The 17,624-nt window shown below is 43.7% G+C and overlaps 1 protein-coding gene across 1 annotated transcript in view; it reads left to right on the plus strand.

Annotated features, from left to right (window-relative positions):
- LOC122788835 overlaps positions 1 to 17,624 on the plus strand; it is an 829,367-nt gene that overhangs the window by 749,670 nt on the left and 62,073 nt on the right. The window lies entirely within an intron of this gene.

Genomic DNA, 17,624 nt, shown 5'->3' on the forward strand with positions numbered 1-17,624 from the left:
GTATACTGTCTTGTACTTCTTTATTCCACCACCAGGTCTCCTTGTCCTCATTCCTCTTTCCAGATGTCACACCAAGCACCTTTCTAGCCATCTCCCTTACTAGCTCTGCTGTAGTTACCCAGCTATTTGGTAACTCTTCACTGCCACCCAGTGCCTGTCTTAACTCTTGCCCTGAACTCCACCTCACAATTACCCTTTTTCAATTTCCACCATTTGATCCTTGGTGCTGCCCTCACACTCCTCCTCCTCTTCTTGATCACCACTGTCATCCTACAAACCACCATCCTATGCTGCCTAACTACACTTTCCCCTGCCACCACTTTACAGTCTCCAATCTCCTTCAGACTGGCCTTCTACATAAGATATAATCCACCTGTGTGCATCTCCCTCTACTCTTGTATGTCACCCTATGCTCCTCCCTGTTGTGACTGTCTATGAATGTCAAAATAGACTCTTCAAATTTTATTTTTATTTTACATTTGTTTGCCAGGAGTGTCCACTGGGCCAAAATGAGCCCATTTTCAGTGGAGGCCCGGGGAGAAAAGCTCCACATACACATAAGAACAATATACAATATACTGACATAAATAACAAACAGTAAATTGACATGAGTACTACATACAGTTTAAAGTAAAAATTTGAATAAAGCAAAACTACTAGTTACAGCAAGCCGAAAATGTTTACATGTGCAATGAAGTAGTTTAACAGCTGTAACTATATAATAACATTACATAAAACACAAATACAGAAGAAGAGAGAGATTACTATGTACATTGTAGAGGGCGGTGTACAGTAAAATAGTGATGGCAAACTATAGAATACAGTGGATGAGACATAAGTTATAAGAGATAGAAGAAAGTGTATTGATGGTATGAAAGATGGATAAGTGTATGAGTGAGAGAGGAACAGATAGGTGTCAGTTTATATGGGGTGTGGAGCAGGAGCATTGCCAGTGGGCAGATAGATGAAGATGAAGGGTGTCTTTGAAGGACCTAGCATCGCTAGTGGCACTGAGTGATGATGGGAGTGAGCTCCAGAGCTTGGCGATGGAGAAAAAGTAGAGTGCTTGGCCAGCAGGGAGTGTGGGTTTTTGGACAAGTAACAGGGTTTTGTTTGTTGATTTAAGGGGTCTGTTTGGGTGGTATTGAGTTAGAATGGAGGAAAGGGCTGGGCAGTTGAGAGGTTTGTAGATAATTTTGTGAGCGATAGTGAGTTGTTGGTGAATAAGGTACTGTGGTAGTTCAAGCCACTTGAGTGAATGAAGTGAGGAACAGTGGTGGGAGGAGTAGATGGTACTAGTTTCAAATCTGGTGATTTTGTTATAACAGGTTTCCATTTTGGTTTTTAGGGATGTGCAAATGTTGGTGAGAAGGGGGGCACCATATAGTAGGGATGGTAATAGGAATGTAGAGGCCAAGCTTTGTTTGGTAGTGGGGGTAAGGAAGTGTTTATGTCTATGGAGGCTACCTAGCTTTTGATGAGTTTTTAATGTTATTATGGATGTGCTGATCAAAGGTTGGGCTTTCGTCAATGGTGACACCTAACAGTTTAGTATGTGATACGACTTCTAAGACAGTTTTGTTTAGAGAGTGGATTTTGAAGTCTGATTTGTTTATAATGGTAATTTTCTTAGGTGTGAAGAGAATAAGTTTAGTTTTGTTTGGATTGATTGCAAGATGGTTTTTAGTCATCCAGTTTTCAATGGAGGAGAATGCCTGCTGTGTGTAAGTAGTTCAGGTATGGTCTTGGAGGAGCAAATTATTGTCGAATCATCTGCATATTGAATCACAGCGTTGTTGGGAACACAAGAGTGAAAGTCATTCATGAAAATACTGAAAAGTAAAGGGTCTAATATAGATCCTTGAGGGACTCCAGTGGGAGTTTCTAGGAATGGTGAGGTGGAGTTAAGCCATCTAGTGGATTGCTTTCTATTGGACAGGTAGTTGGAAAACCAGAGTAGAGTTAGTGGGGACATGCCCAGAGTGGAAAGCTTGGAGAGGAGAAGGGAGTGAGAGATGGTGTAGAATCCCTTAGATAGATCAAGGAAGAGGGAGGACACAAGTTTTCCTTCATTATGAGCTTCATTAACTGTATTTGTGAATGATAGGAGAGCAGTGTTAGTACTATGAGTGGGGCGGAAACCATGTTGACAGGGAGTTAAAAGATTATTGTTCAGAATGTTATAGCTAGAGCTGGGAGTATATGCATTTTTTAAGATTTTAGAAATGGGGGATAATATAGCGATGGGACAGAAGTTAGAAGCATCAGAGTTATTACCATCTTTATGTAGGGGAAGAATGTATGCTTTCTTCCAGATGGTGGGTATATATGATTCCTGAACTGACCTATTTAGTATTATAGCGATGGGGTAGGATATGGCTGTAGCTGACAATTTAAGGTATTCTGGGAGTAGGTTGTCATGGGTGTTGCTACCTGGTTTTAATTTAAGCAGGAGTTTGATGGGAGCAGAGGTAGGGATTGGAGAGAAAGAAAGTATGGTAGTGGGAGGGTTTGCTGGGTGGTCATGGGTGGGGGAGTGATAAGTATGAGATGGTGAGGGTGTGTTAAGTATGAGATGGTGGGGGTGGGAAGTAGGCAGTTAGTTTGGCTATGGTTTGTACGAAGTAAGAGTTGAAGACAGAGGTGTTTTTTTCAAGATGTGGACAGGGACTGCTTTTTGTACCAGGATTTAATAATGTGGAAATTGAGCTCCTGGGACCTGCACAGGATTGCTCATTTCCCTGTGTTCCAGTGACATTCAAATTGAATGGAGGTGTGATGGTTTTTGTCCCTCTCCAAAGAGGGATATAAATTATGCTTCAAGGACTTTTTATAATTGGCCATAATCTATGATCATGACGTTGAGCTGTCATGAAACAAAATCCTGTAAAAATACATTCAACTATTTCATCTGATGTCTCAGTTTTTCCCAAAGTCCTATTCAGTCATGTCTGAGGAATTTATATTGAATGTTGCCAAGTTTCATTAGTGATTATGGCATGGAAGGTTTTCCTAGTAAAATAATGTATTTATTTTTTCCCAGCTTAACTAAGCTACTTTTTTCTGTATCGTGTACTAGTATTATTAGACAATATTTGTTGCTCATTGTGGTTTCCTTTTGCTGCAATGATATGAATCATAACAACTGTATTTCCCTGAAGTTGTATTTGCACTAACGTGATGTGTGCAGGACCACTAAATACTGGAATAAGAACTGGTCACAAAAATATCTGAACTGCATCTTGCTGTTTCTCTTTCTCTGATTTAGTGCAGTCTCAGATCAGTGTGTGTAACTCTGAGACCACACCAGTTTGGGGAACAAAACAGAGGTTGTAAGGCAACTAGATTTCACAATTTTGAGGTGACATAATTTTTTCAACATTCTAAAGTACATCCTTGTATACGTTTATGTATATACATATGTGTGCCTTTCATGTGCTCAAATGTTCATTTGTTCAAACAATGAAAAAAATGGAAAAAATTATCAGAAATAGAAAGGAAAGATAACAAATTGCTGGCATTTTCATGTCCGAGATTATGGTATATTGGTCTCCACTTTACTCCCAAACAGAAGCTAACATAGGTCTGTCTTACCTTACAACTACACTTACCAATATCCAAGACCTCATTTCCCTCTCACTTAAAGAAGTGATAGAACTCAGAAACTCTCCAGGTTAACTAATGGTATCAAAAATGATCCAGAGGACTAAAGCCTGGACATTTTGGAAAGTGGAACCTAATAACATTCATTTGATCTATTTAGATCTCTGTAAGTCTACAAGATTAGCTACCAATAGTACCAAAACTTAAGACAATGTCAAATAAAATGCACATGTTAAGCAAAACTATTCTGGAGAGAAATATAATATCCTACAGGTTACATTACAGACTATCCGGACAGCTCTCAATAGTAACAACTTCTTCAAATATTACAAACTTCCTCTTCTCCACCATATCAGATATTACTGACACTACACATAACTCCATAAGTATCATGTGGCTAATTCCACCCAGAATTGATTTTTTACACCAGCACCTTCCATTTCACAGAGGTTTGTATTAAATAAACCAAATCCCATCTCCTGAAACAACTTCTTCATAAGTTCATAAGTGTGTGATACTGTTGTAGCCTACTGGCCATCAAGGAGCATGGATTCTCATATATATATGGTCAAATACCTTCTCTTCCATCCAAAAGTCTATTTTTAAACGCTTAATAGGATGTAGTTTGCTTTAGAATAGTTCCTAACTGTTATGTGTTTATTTGGGTTTCTTGTGTGAATTTTATTGTAAAGGAGACACCTTTGTGTGGTCCAACCTCAATAATGAGGACATGACGTGTGGGGGGGGGGGGGGGTGCAATCTTTTCCCATGTTGGTTATTACTAGGTCCAATATGTTTGATCCTCTGATTGGACTGTGCACTATCAGGTCCAATGTATTTGTGTTGATAAAGTCCAAGAAAAACTGTGCCTGTGAGTTAAAGGCAGTGCATGTTTCCCAGTCTATAGAGGGACAGTTAAAGTCTCCAATGAATAGGGTATTTGGCTGGATGGTGAGCACCTCTAGTAGGTCTAGTTAAGAGATAAGAGCTCTATGGGTCATAGAAGGTGACCTGTAACTGCCCACAACATGGTAAAGGCCCTCATCTGCGGCGACTTGGACATGGATGAACCCCAGGGCATCATCCTGTTTAACCAACCTGGAGTTGTTTTTGTTCCCTTTAGCCCCTGTCTCTGCTGCTAATCATTTAAATGTGTGGAAGGTACTGTATCCTTGCACTGCTGGAGTGCTTTCTGCAGCTTTAAATCAAGTCTCGGTAACAGCACATATGTCTGCATTCTCCAGATTGAGAAGAGCTTCTAGGATGCATCATTTCTTGTTTAGGCTCCTAGCATTAAGCAGTAACACCTTAAGGTTGCTTTGAGGGGTTTTTTTTTTTGTATTGGTAATTTTGTCATTTTGTGATTGCCTAAAAAGGCTGTAAGGAAGTGAATAAGATTTTCACCATCATCCAAAAGCTTAGGGAGGACAGGCGCAGACCATCCTTGGCAAAGCGATATGGTCTGTTAGTCATGTCCTCCAGTGCTGGTAGAAAAAGGATTCCCCTAGAATGACACCAGAAACAAAATCATTTATTAAAATCAATCATTTTCTGTTCATACTGTGGCATCATTCATGGTAAAGGTAGAATGCTACTCAGTGTAAGGCATGTACTTGTCTGTGACACATATTCAGAGAGATCCATAATGTCTCTTTTCATACAGTGCAGTGAGGTGCATCTCAGATCATTTACAGCAAATGAAATATTACAGGCTGACATTGGTATCTGTGGTGCAATGACTTGGGTGAGTGCATAATATTGTGGATTCTAGCTCTAGATAGGTAACTAACCTTTATCTTCCCCTTGTTCAGCCCTGTGAGAGGGGCTTATGTGTATAGTACAATAGAATCCTATATGACAAAAATACTAGGCAAAGTGTTTGCTTGCCTTATGGACTTTGTTCTTGGAAGACATTGGATATAGGCTTATGTGTGGTGTTAGGTGCTGCTTTTGGTGTGGACTTTAGTGATTGCTGAGGATAGGTATTGCCTTTTGATGGCACTGGAGATTGTTCAGGTTTGAAAGGTTTTCTTTAAGTGCTTCAACATGAGAAGATCTATGTGTGTGTGGTGAGTGGTATGTGTGAAGGATGTGGTGTGTGTGTTCTTGACAACCTTAAGTGTTAGTTTCTTTAAGGATTAAAAGGTTGCCTGAGTACATAAGACAATTGCTACATTGTCTTAGGATGCCCATATCTACCAAGCTAACCTTAGAAACATTAGGAAATTGCAAATCCATGTTGTCAGGACCTGCTTTAGGGCTGTGCTATTATGGTTTAGGGACTTGGTTTTACAGGGGTCAGCTGAGTGGTGTCTAGGGTTAAGTGTAGATGTTAGAAAATGCTATGATTTAATATTTGTGCTGCTTGATGTACTATCTAGCTGCCCTAAGCATAGCTCCATGCAAATCCTTTCTGTGTTATGGGTTAAAGTCCTAAGTACTAGCTTTATGGCTATGCTACTATACAGGGTACTGCTAGCCACCACTAGCAGTGTACAGCTTTATGCAAATGTGTCGAATTTATAGCAGACATAAGCACACTGACAAGTTAACTCCCATGCCCTCTGGCCAGTAAATGACTTCACTTTGAGTTCTCTGGAGTACTTCCCAGCTCTGAGAAACCTGGTAATCACCTTCTGTCACAAGATAGATGATCCTGGAATTTCCTAATGTAAAAGCACAACAAAAGTAGCTCAAGTGCAGATTAACACCAAGCAACTAAGCCCCTAAAAAGTCCCCTGGCTTTTGAAACAATTTCATTTTTAAGCCTCCCTGTGGACCTTTGGCTAGGGTTCACCTTGACTGGGAGGTTGGAAAAGGAAGCCAGCAAGTAGGGGTGTTTGAGGATATCCCTGCAGATGTCCTGATAGGGAATAAATTTGATAATGTAGCACCGTGTGTGCATGCAGTTACACACAGTCAGGCTTGGAGACAAGCATGTGGGTCTGGTAGCCTGGCAAAGACCCAGACACACTTGCAGCCAGGACTGGTGAGGTGGTTACTTTAGGGAGGGAGCTACCCTGTAGCAGTGAGACCAAAGGTGAGCTACAGGTGGTTGTGGGTACTGATGTTCCCTTGGATAGAGTGACTGCAAGGACAAAGGTGAGTAGTAGTAGTACCCAGGCTGACAGTGAGGCACCACTGTCAGAGGATGCCAGACTTCCTGTGGAAGGGGAGCTGAGAAGGGTTACGAAGAGAGATTCGAGACAGGCTCAGCTCTCAGACCCTATATTACAAGGCCTGAGGGAGATAGCTAGTGAGGCACATGATTCTTAAAGGAAAGGGGAATCTGTATACTGGAACAAAGGGTTACTGTGTAGAGAGTGGCCCCTGAGGGAGGGCTAGAGTGTGAGAGAATACAGCAGTTGGTAGTGCTCAAAGCCTACCATCTGGCACTTCTAGCCATAGCCCATGATATTCTCTTTGCAGGTCATATGGGCATAAAACATACAAAGAGATGTATTATGCAGAACTTTTGTTGGCCAGGGATTTCCAGAGATGCAACAGGGTACTGCAGGAACCATGAGCAGTGCCAAAAGGTAGGCAAGGCAGGAGACAAGGGGAAAGCTCCTTTGATGCCTTTGCCTGTGTTTGAGGAGCCATTTCAGAGGGTAGCTAATTTAAGAGGGAGTGGGACAAATATTTGCCCCATCTGTTGTTTGCTTACATAGAGGTGCCCCAGGAATTCACATTTTTTTCACCCTTTAAGTTGCTGTATGGGCATAGGGTGAGGGGACCTCTAGATTTGATTCGAGATGAGTGGGAGTGGGAGTGTCAATCTCACATGGAGTCTGTTGTGGCATCTGCCCTAAACCCGAGGACAAGGCTCAAGGAACTCGTGGCCTTGGCTCAGGAGGACCTGGCAGAAGCCCAACAGTAGAAAAAAGGTCTGGTATGACAGGAATGCTAGAGAGTATGCTGTAGATCAGCAGGTAATGGTTCTCATTCCTGTCAGACACAACAAGCTGCATGCAGCCTGGGAGGGACCCTACAAAGTGGTAAGGACAGTCAGTGATGTTAACTACATGATAGAACTGCTATGCAGGAGGCAGGGGCACAAACTGTCTCATGTAAACATGATGAAACTTTACCATGATAGGGAGGCCCTTGTGTTGAGTATTTGCAGTAGATGGCAGGAGGAGTCTGTGGGGGGGGGGGGTCTGGTGACTGATCTCCTCAGTGAGGCTTGGACTGACACCTCACTGGAAGGGGTAGCAATGTCCCAGCAGCTGTCCCCTACCCAGGTTCAAGAAATCCAAGAAGTGCTAGAGGAGTCTGAGGACATGTTCACTGAGAAACCAGGATGCACCCACCTGATGCAGCACCATATGGATACAGGACTCAAAAGGCCTATTAAGCAGACCTCTTATAGGGTGCCTGAGAGAGTCAAACAGACTCTGAGGGAAGAGATATAGGAAATGTTGGAACTAGGGGTAATTCAGGAGTCCAGCAGACCCTAAGCCTCCCCAGTGGTACTGGTACCTAAGAAGGATGGCAGCACCAGGTTCTGTGTGTACTACAGGAAATTAAATAGTCACACAGAGTCAGATGCTTACCCCATGCCTAGGACAGATGAAGCCCTAGAGCAGCACTAAGTATCTTACCACTATTGATCTTGTCAAGGGTTACTGGCAGGTGCCCTTGACTCCCAGTGCTAGAGAGAGGTCAGCCTTTGCCACAGCAACTTTCCAGAGGCTGGTAGATTGTATCCTAGCAGGAGTAGGAGATTTTGCCCTTGCTTACCTAGATGATTTTGCCATCTACAGGCATTCCTGGTAAGAACACCTTCAGCATGTCAGGGAGGTGCTGTGCAGACTACAAAGGGCAGGGTTGGTCATTAACAGGTCCAGAAGAAAAGAACCAAGAACCATAAGTAGTGAAGGTAGAGGCCTTTACCTTTACTACTTAGGGTTGACCATTAAGCCCAGCAAATGTCAGGTGTGTATGACAGAGGTCTCCTACCTGGACGTAGAGTGGGGGAGTGGTAAGATTTGGCCAGAACATGCCAAAGTGGAAGCCATTCAGGCATGGCCTGCCCCTGTTACCAAAAAGCAGGTGAGGGCTTTCCTAGGGACAGCAGGGTACTGCAGAAAGTTTGTCCTCAATTATAGTACCATAGCTGCTCCCCTCACAGACCTGGCCATGAAAAACAAGCCAGATAAGGTAGTGTGAACCCCAGCATGTGAGCAGACATTCCAGAAGATTAAAGGAGCTTTGGGAGGACCCCCTGTGTTAACCAGTCCAGATTACAGCAAATAATTTGTTGTGCAGGTGGATGCTTCAAACCATGGGGTGAGGGCTGTACTTATCCAGGTTTCCTAAGAGAGAGAAGAGCACCCGGTGGTATATCTCAGTCATAGGTTCCAACCCAGGGAGGAATGTTATGCAGCTGTAGAAAAGGAATGTCTAGCCATAGTGTGGGCAGTGCAGAAACTTCAGCCATATCTGTATGGAAGCAAATTCACTGTAGTTACAGACAATAATTCCTTAACATGGCTACATTGAGCCAGCCAGCAAAATGCCAAGTTACAAAGGTGGAACCTGGGGTTGCAAGCATATGATATGACAGTGCATCACCGCAGTGGGGTTAGCAATGCCAACACAGATGGGCTCTCAAGACAGGGAATAGGATAAGGTATTCCCAGATAGGCTCAACTCTCTCAAGCAATGTTTCTCAAGGGTCACTTGAAAAACTAGCTTGAGTTTTTTTTTTTTTGAGGGGGAGGGTGACACTGCTAGCCCAGCTATCTGGAATTTTGTAAATAATTCCATGTCATCTGTGGATATCTATATGATTTATACAGAACTGTATGTAATGTACTGAGCTAAGATGTAACCACAGCATACCCTGCTGACTTAGAACAGAAATGCATATAAACTATATACCTGTGCAAATCTATGTTTTAACAGTAGAAACTAGAGCATAAAAGGGTTAACTTGCAAAACTTAAGAATAGTTGAGGTTAGGTTACTTTATAGCTGGGTCATAAACAAGAGAAGTTATCTCTCAGTTTCAGTGTAGCAGACACAATGTGTAGAGCTTTTAGGGTCATAGGTTGGTATTAGGCTACTGGCCCTAGGGCCTATACAAGCCTAGCCATAACAATTCCCTGGCTATTCCTTCCCATAATATTTACTTCCCTGGACCCCTGTCTAGCAGGGCAACTGACATGATCCCCGGTGTGAATTTCCTATCTCCCATCCTTTTGAAGAGGGCCAAAGAGGCGCTCTGCTTGACATGTATGGGCAGTCTATTCCAGAGTCTGGGGAGTCTCTGGGTCAGCAACCTATCCTTCCAGCATGTTTTGTTCATTGTGATGACAAGATTTAGATCCCTGGAGCATGTGGCTCTGAGGGGTTTGTATTTCTTTAAGTGCAGCATGTCCAACAGCTCTGAGTTTGACATGGCCTTGTATGTTAAGCAGAGATCACCTCTAAGTAGACGATATGCGACAGAGTATAGCTGGAGTTTTTTTAGATGGTCAGCATACAGCATCTGCTTTAGGCTTGTGATTCTTTTAGTGAGGTATTTCTGTGGCCTTTCCAGCTGTTGCAGATGTCTTGAGAGGTACATACCAAACGGGACATTATATTCTATAATGTGTCTAATGAGGGATGAGTACAGTGGGACAATGACCTCCTTTTTTCTGGATGAAAAGCCCTTAGTAATGAGGTGTGCCACATAAAAGGAGTCCTTTAAGTCTACTTTTACTAACGCCCCTTTGGATGGTTCCTCACTCTTTGGACCCAAAGTAAAAGACACTCTAACCCAATGTGGTTATCAAAGGTGAGACCACTGTCCACCTGTGTCCCTAAGTCTCTTATCACACTTTCGGTGTTTAGTGTACTGCCACATATGTGGTAATTCACACGTACATGTTTTTTCTGTTAGTTTTTTTGTATTGTCTTAGAGAGAAGTAATTACTAGGTTTAAAATGTAAAGTGTTTTATTGTTTTATGACTTCCAAGTTCTGAGCAAACATCTGAGAGATATACAATGTTATGTTGTCTTATCTCACCTTCATTCTTACAATGATGGGTTCGGAGCCGATTCTTGGCTCCAACTCGGCCGAATACATAGCTGAAAGTCTCAAACTTGGCTCATGGCAAGTAGGTATCCCACAATGCAGTGGTGTAATTAACCAGATCTTGTTTGCTGCTTTACGAGGCTGGATGCACTCATCTTGGCCGTGGCTAAGTTGTGAAAAATGTTCTTGTATTTCCTGCAACACTGTTCTATTTTATGATAGATAGCTTAGTATTCAATCAGATTTAAATTGTTGTGCCTTTTATTGCATTATAGTTAAATACTTATAGTTTTATTCCCTTGGCATGGCTTTTGGCCATTGCCTGGTAGGCCTAACTGTATCCCTTGTTGTGGTTGTTGTTTCTGTCTGTCTTAGTTATCAGTAGCTCATTTAAGTTAGAGACCTCTTTGCATGTTTGAGTTAGAGGCCTTATTTTTCTCCCTGGTTGTCTGTCTCCTTCATGTTTCCTGTAGTCCTACTCAGTTTAGCTTTAATAGTTCAATAGTTAAAACTTTCTTGTTGTTTTTGTGGTCTTATCTTTATTATGTATAAAGACCTAAAAGAGAGGGAACATAAGCCTTCGGGCTTTAAAAAATGCCAGAAGTGTTCACAAAAAATGTCCATCACAAATGGGCGTGTCATATGTGTTTATTGCCTTGGTGCAATTCATCTACAAGAAGATTGTACATTTTGTCATTATTTCAGTGCAAGGTTTCTTCAAGAAAGGAGAAACAAACTGATCCTTAAAGGGCTCTTAAAGCCAACTTTTGAGGAAGCTATCCATAGTTCTTCTTCCTCTTCTTCTTCTCCTACTTCCAAAAAAGAAAAATCCCAGAAGAGACATTCACCTGCAACATCGGCTCAATCGGAGCTGTCAGTCAAGCTACCAAAAATCTCTAAAGCCACTACCTCCGCGGCTCCACAGTCCTCGGAGCCATCGGAGGTCATACTAATTGACAAGCCTGGTTCTTCGGCTCTAAAGTCCTCAGAGCCACAAGATAACTCTTCTTGGTGCTGCTCCATGGATATTTCACCAGTTTCTCTGACACTGAGATCTCCCATTCTGCACAAGTCTCGCTCTCTATCCCTATCTTCCAGGTCCACCAGGAGCTTATCTGACAATGATGTGGAACAGGTGGTGCTCAGACTCTTGAAGTCGCTGGCACTAACTAAATTATTCCTGACTCCAACCCATTTGGTCTCGGAGCCTACTGTACCAGTTGTACCCACTGTTGTTCCTCCTCTGAGCCAAGCTGGACCTTTGGAGCCAGAGTGCTTAGTACCACTAACTGTAAATCCGTCGATTCCGAAACCCCCTTCGGTGTTCACAGAGCTGACATCTGCTCCGACACTCTTGGTGCTGTCAGGAGAGTCTGGGAGCCAGCCCCGGGGGGATTCTCAGCCCCAATCATCTTTATTGCAGAGCCTACCCCTTGGAGCATCAGCCCGGGTTAGCTCAGCTCCTACATCGGCCTCGGGTCTGATCTTGCTGGTTCCGGTGCCTTCCTCTGTCTCCTCGGAGCCAAGGGAGTTTTTGGAGCCAGCGGGATCTGCCTTTGAGCTGATGAGGAGTGTGTTATCTACCCATTCAGCACCACAGAAGGATACTAGCATTTGTCCCCCTAAGGCACCGGCTACTATCTCGGCACCACACATTCCGCAGGACAGCAGAGATCTGGAGCCTCAGGATCCCCCAACGGGTGAATCCCTCTCCTCCGAGGCCTCCCCAGAATATCCTTCTGAGGAGCCACCTCGGAAAAGAACTTGCAAGAGGAAGCACATAGACTCCCCAGATGAGTCCGTCACTTCAGACACTGACCTTGATCAATCGGAAGGGTCCTCACAGTTCCTCTGATGATATCTCATTTGCAGATATTCTAGAGATCCTGAAGCAGAGAGGCATCTGGCAGGCCACCACCCTTTCTGATGAGGAGTCAGTGTACCTGAAGGCTTTTGGATCTCAACCTTCAATCTCCTGGGTGTGTCTGCCGATCAATGAACTAATGGACCTGGTTAGTCGAAAGGCGTGGGAGTCACCTGACACAAAGGAGCCAGTCCCTCGGAAGCCAAACACATTCTTGTCAGCTCCTTCAGGAAAGGATTTCCTCACTAAGGGGGTACCTGTAGATGCTATGGTGGTGGCTGCAGCCACCAAGAAGGAACTTTCAGGGACTTCCTCATCTGTTCATCCTTCGAATAAAGACTCTCGAATGATGGACAGATACGAGAAGCATGTCTTTTCGTCAGCGACATTTTCACTCCGATTGCTGAACTACCTATCTCACTTTACAAGGCTACAAAGAGATCTCCTGAAAGAGCTAGGAGATACTCTACAAGGTACATTAGCTGCGGGGGTGAATGAGAAGGTCTTCTCCGAGCTGGCCACCTTAAATTCCATCATCAACTCCTCCATGAGGCTGATATGCTACGCAATGTGCTTGTGCAATTTTGCAGAGTCCTTTAAGTCTACTTTTACTAACGCCCCTTTTGATGGTTCCTCACTCTTTGGACCCAAAGTAAAAGACACTCTAACCCGATGTGAGCAGGAAGGAAAAACTCTCTCTGCTGTTGGAGTATGTTTTTCCGTACCTTCAAGATCTTATCCTAAAGGTCAGAAGAGTGAGAAAATGTGGTTCAAAAGATCCCAGAGAGTCTTCCAGGATGCACGGGGTGATTTCTTCCCCAGGGGCAGAGGGGGAGGCAATAATGGTAGACTCTGCCCCAGAGGCAGAGGAGGCCCGCAGAGCCAGGGTCACCATGATTCCTTTCCAGGACACCCTTATCAGCGCTCCTGAAAGGAGACCCGACTGCTTTACTCTGGAGGCAGTCAGGGGACATTTATGCGTGTATCCAGAAGCCTGCCTAACTATCAGAAGAGACAAATGGGTACTAAAAATAATATCCAGAGGATACTCCATTCCATTTTCCAATCCTGTTACACAGACCAGAACAATCCCAGATGTTCCACCCAATCTAAGGGAGCAAGCAACTATACAGATTCAAAAGTTACTGCACAAAAGAGTCATCCAAGAAATCCCTGCAGACCAAATAGGATTCGGAAGGTACTCAAGATTCTTTTTGGTGCCAAAATGAACAGGGGACTGGAGACCCATATTAGACATAAGCAAATTAAACAAATCTGTCAAGAAGTCAAAGTTCCGAATGGTGACACTGCAGTCTATACTTTCCTTTTTAGGGAAAGACGATTGGATGTGTTCGATAGACCTTCAAGATGCTTACTACCACATAAAAATGGACAGGACATCAAGAAGGTACTTACGCTTCTGGCTGCGAGCCAGTCATTACCAGTTCCAAGCTCTGCCCTTTGGTCTCACTGCAGCCCCCAGAGTGTTCACCAAATGCATGGCAGTAGTCATGGCTCACCTCAGGTATCTAGGATTCCAAGTGTTTCCCTGTCTAGATGACTGGCTCTTTTCTGCCACCACCAAGCATCTACTCCAACAAGCCAGGGACCTAACTTTGGATGTTTGCAATCAGTTGGGTATTACAGTCAACTTTCAAAAATTTGCCTTGTTGCCCTATCAGCATATTACTTTTATAGGCGCAGATCTAGACATTGCCTCTATGGTAGCACATCTTACAACAGAAAGAGTTGTAGCACTCAGACAGCAGATACTTTGTCTCTTTCACAAGACCAAAGTGAAAGCAAAGATAATTCTAAGATTACTAGGAACAATGGCTTCCACAGTAACACTGGTTCCTCTTGCCAGAATGCACATGAGGATCCTTCAATGGCTGTTGTTCTCCCAATGGTCACTTCAAAAGCTTCATATGGCTCACCTGATCAGAATAACGGAATCATGCAAGAACGACTTAAGATGGTGGATACACTCTAGTCATGTGACCATAGGAAGACCCTTTGTTCCACAACAACCCATAGCTACGATGACCATGGACACTTTCCAGATAGGGTGGAGGGGGCATTATCTGGGAAGAACAGTCCAAGGTACATGGCAAGAACACGAGGCTCACTTGCATATAAATGTCCTAGAGATGAGAGCAGTGCTTCTTGCATTGCAAGCACTTCACAACTCTCTCCCTCTAGGGACAATTGTGATACAGTCAGACAATATGTCTGTGGTTTGGTACACAAACAAGCAGGGGTAACCAGATCTTACCCCACTTTGTCATGAGGCCTTAAGAGTTTGGCAATGGACAGTTTCTTCCCAGTGCTATCTAATAGCAACGCACATTCCGGGGAAGTCCAGTGTGATAGCAGACAAGCTGAGCAGGGCAGTTTTAATGCCTCATGAGTGGTCTCTCTATCAAATGTAGTGGAAATGATTTTCCGAACATGGGGTCTGCCTTGCTGCTATCTTTTTGCCACTCCCATGAATGCCAAGTGCAGCAACTACTTTATCCCAATCCCCCTTCCCGGAGGAGACACCGAGAGACCCACTTGCTCACGATTGTCCTTGGGACTTCTATATGCCTTTCCTTTGTTTCCTCTCATACCCATAGTCATTCAGAAAGCACAGTACTTGGGAAGCAGGATAATTCTCATTGCTCCTTACTGGCCTCACCAAGTTTGGTTCACCTTCCTTTGGCCTCTTCTTCAGGAGAAGCCTTGGACTCTGGATCCAGTTCCAGACCTGCTGACACATATGTCACATTTCATAGTTTCATAGTTTCATAGTTTAGTACTAGGCTGTCTGCCCTGGGGCATTTGTAAGCCTAGCCATAGTGATGTGGCTTTCGCCACCCCATGAAATGGTACAAAAATGCACAGAATAGATTTAGAATACTGTGCCTCTGTCTAGTAGTGACACAGTGAAGGTCCCCTTATATAATAGAATTAGTTTACTGTGCCCCTGTCTAGTAGTGACACAGATGTGACCCCTGGGTAAACGTCGATCTCCCATCCACTCATCAAGATTTCTCTTGAAGAGAGTCAGTGAGGGGCTCTGCCTAACATGAACTGGGATCTTGTTCCAGAGCATGGGAAGCCTCTGGGTTATGAATCTATCCCTCCAGCATGTCCTATTCATACTTGTACCGAGGTTTAAGTCTTTAGCTCTCATGGTCCTGATGGATTTGGATTTTTTGAGGTGGAGCATGTCCATCAGTTCCTGATTGGACATGGCCTTGTACGTCAGGCAGAGATCACCTCTGAGCAGGCAGTATGCTACTGAATAGAGCTGGAGTTTCTTTAGTCTGTCAGAATAAGACATATGTTGGAGACCCTTGATTCTCTTGGTGAGGTACTTTTGTGGTCTCTCCAGCTGTTGCAAATGCCGGGTGAGGTACATACCAAATGTGGCATTGTACTCAATCATGGGTCTGATGAGGGAGGAGTATAGGGGTACAATGACATCCTTGGCTGTGGATGTGAATCCCTTCATGATAAGGTGTGCAAGGTAGAATGTTTTTCTAACCACTTTGGCAACGTGGGTGTCAAATGAGAGGTCACTGTCGACTTGGGTCCCTAGGTCTCTGATTACTTTTTCCATACTCAGTGGGTTGCTGTCTATGTGATAATTTGTGGGTACTTTGTTTTTCCCAAAGGGGATGACTATACATTTTTGGCATTTAGTTTAAGGCCATGACTCCAGCACCAGTTGTCTGTTTCTGTGAGGCCTTTTTGTAGGATGTATGTGTCCACTGGTGTATCGACTATGGCGCCTAGTTTGCAGTCATCTGCGAACTTTGTCAGCCACAACCCTCCCATGTTTGCTTTAACATCTAAGAAATAAATGCCGAACAAGAGCGGTCCCAGGACAGATCCCTGTGGGACACCACTTGTGACTGGCTTTGAGTCTGACATTACCCCAGTGATTTTAACTTTATGGGTTCTGTCCTTTAGCCAGTTTGCAACTCATCTAGTGACATAAGGGTTTACATTTAAGCTGTTGAGCTTATCTATGATGCCTGAGTGGGGTATTGTGTCGAAGGCCTTAGCCAAGTCCAGGTAGGCTGTATGGACTGCTTTGCCTTCATCAATGGCTCTAGTAACTGTTTTGAAAAAGTCAACCAGGTTCAAAAGGCAGGATCTGCCCTTTACAAAGCTGAACTGGGTGGGGTCAAGTGTCTGTAGATCCCCAATGTCTCTGTTTATGAGTTCCATAATGATTCTATCCATAGCTTTGCAGACCAGGCTGGTTAAGCTTATGGAGCGGTAGTTCGCTGGGTCTGTAGAGGTACCCCCTTTGTGGAGTGGGACCACTGTTGCTGTACGCCAGTGTTCAGGTACATATCCTGTAGTAAGGCTAAGGTTAAATAGCATTTTTATGTGCAGGTTTAGCTCCTCTTGGAGTTCACGTAGCACGCAACCCGGGATACCGTCAGGTCCCATTGATGCTGTGTTTTTAGCTTTGTTGAGGGCGGTTCTCACTTGGACATCTGAGATGACAGAGAGATTACATTCAGCTGGGATAAGTATTTCTTCTTTGGGGGTGAGGGAGCGGAGAAATTTGCACTGAACCTGTCAGCCAGAATGTTGGCAATATCTGTGGGTTCAGTGTATTTTTTGTTGTTGTGAACTAACTCTGAGCATATCTGAGAGTTTCCGTCCAGGTTTCTAACATAGCTGAAGAAGGCTTTGTGGTTATCTTTAGTGTCCTTAGCGATTTTTCTCTCAAAGTTGGCCTTGGATATTTTTATGAGAGAACGTAGTTTTCTGCTAGTGTTGATCTAAATTGTCTTCTCTTTATGGGATTTTGCTCTGTCATGCAGTAGCTTCTTTCTTTTGTTATACAATTTGTTAATGGCTGAGATCCACCAGACTTTGGTGGAGAGGGACTTGGATTTATTTGGGATTGCATGATCCATGCATTCTTGGAGATGTCCATAGAAAGCATTTGTGAAGGATTCGGCATTGTGGGATGTGGTATCCACTGGCCCAGTGGGCTTAAAGGATACCATCTCAGTCTTAAGAAGAGTGAAGTCTGCTTTTGAGAAGTTTTTCACTGTGGTCTTTTGTGCTGGGGGTGGCGGTGGGATATGTATATCCAGGGTGATTAGTTTGTGGTCAGAT

The sequence above is a fragment of the Protopterus annectens genome, chromosome 14.part0 (genome assembly GCF_019279795.1).
Source record: "Protopterus annectens isolate FY-2018-M chromosome 14.part0, PAN1.0, whole genome shotgun sequence".
Lineage (NCBI taxonomy): Eukaryota > Metazoa > Chordata > Ceratodontiformes > Protopteridae > Protopterus > Protopterus annectens.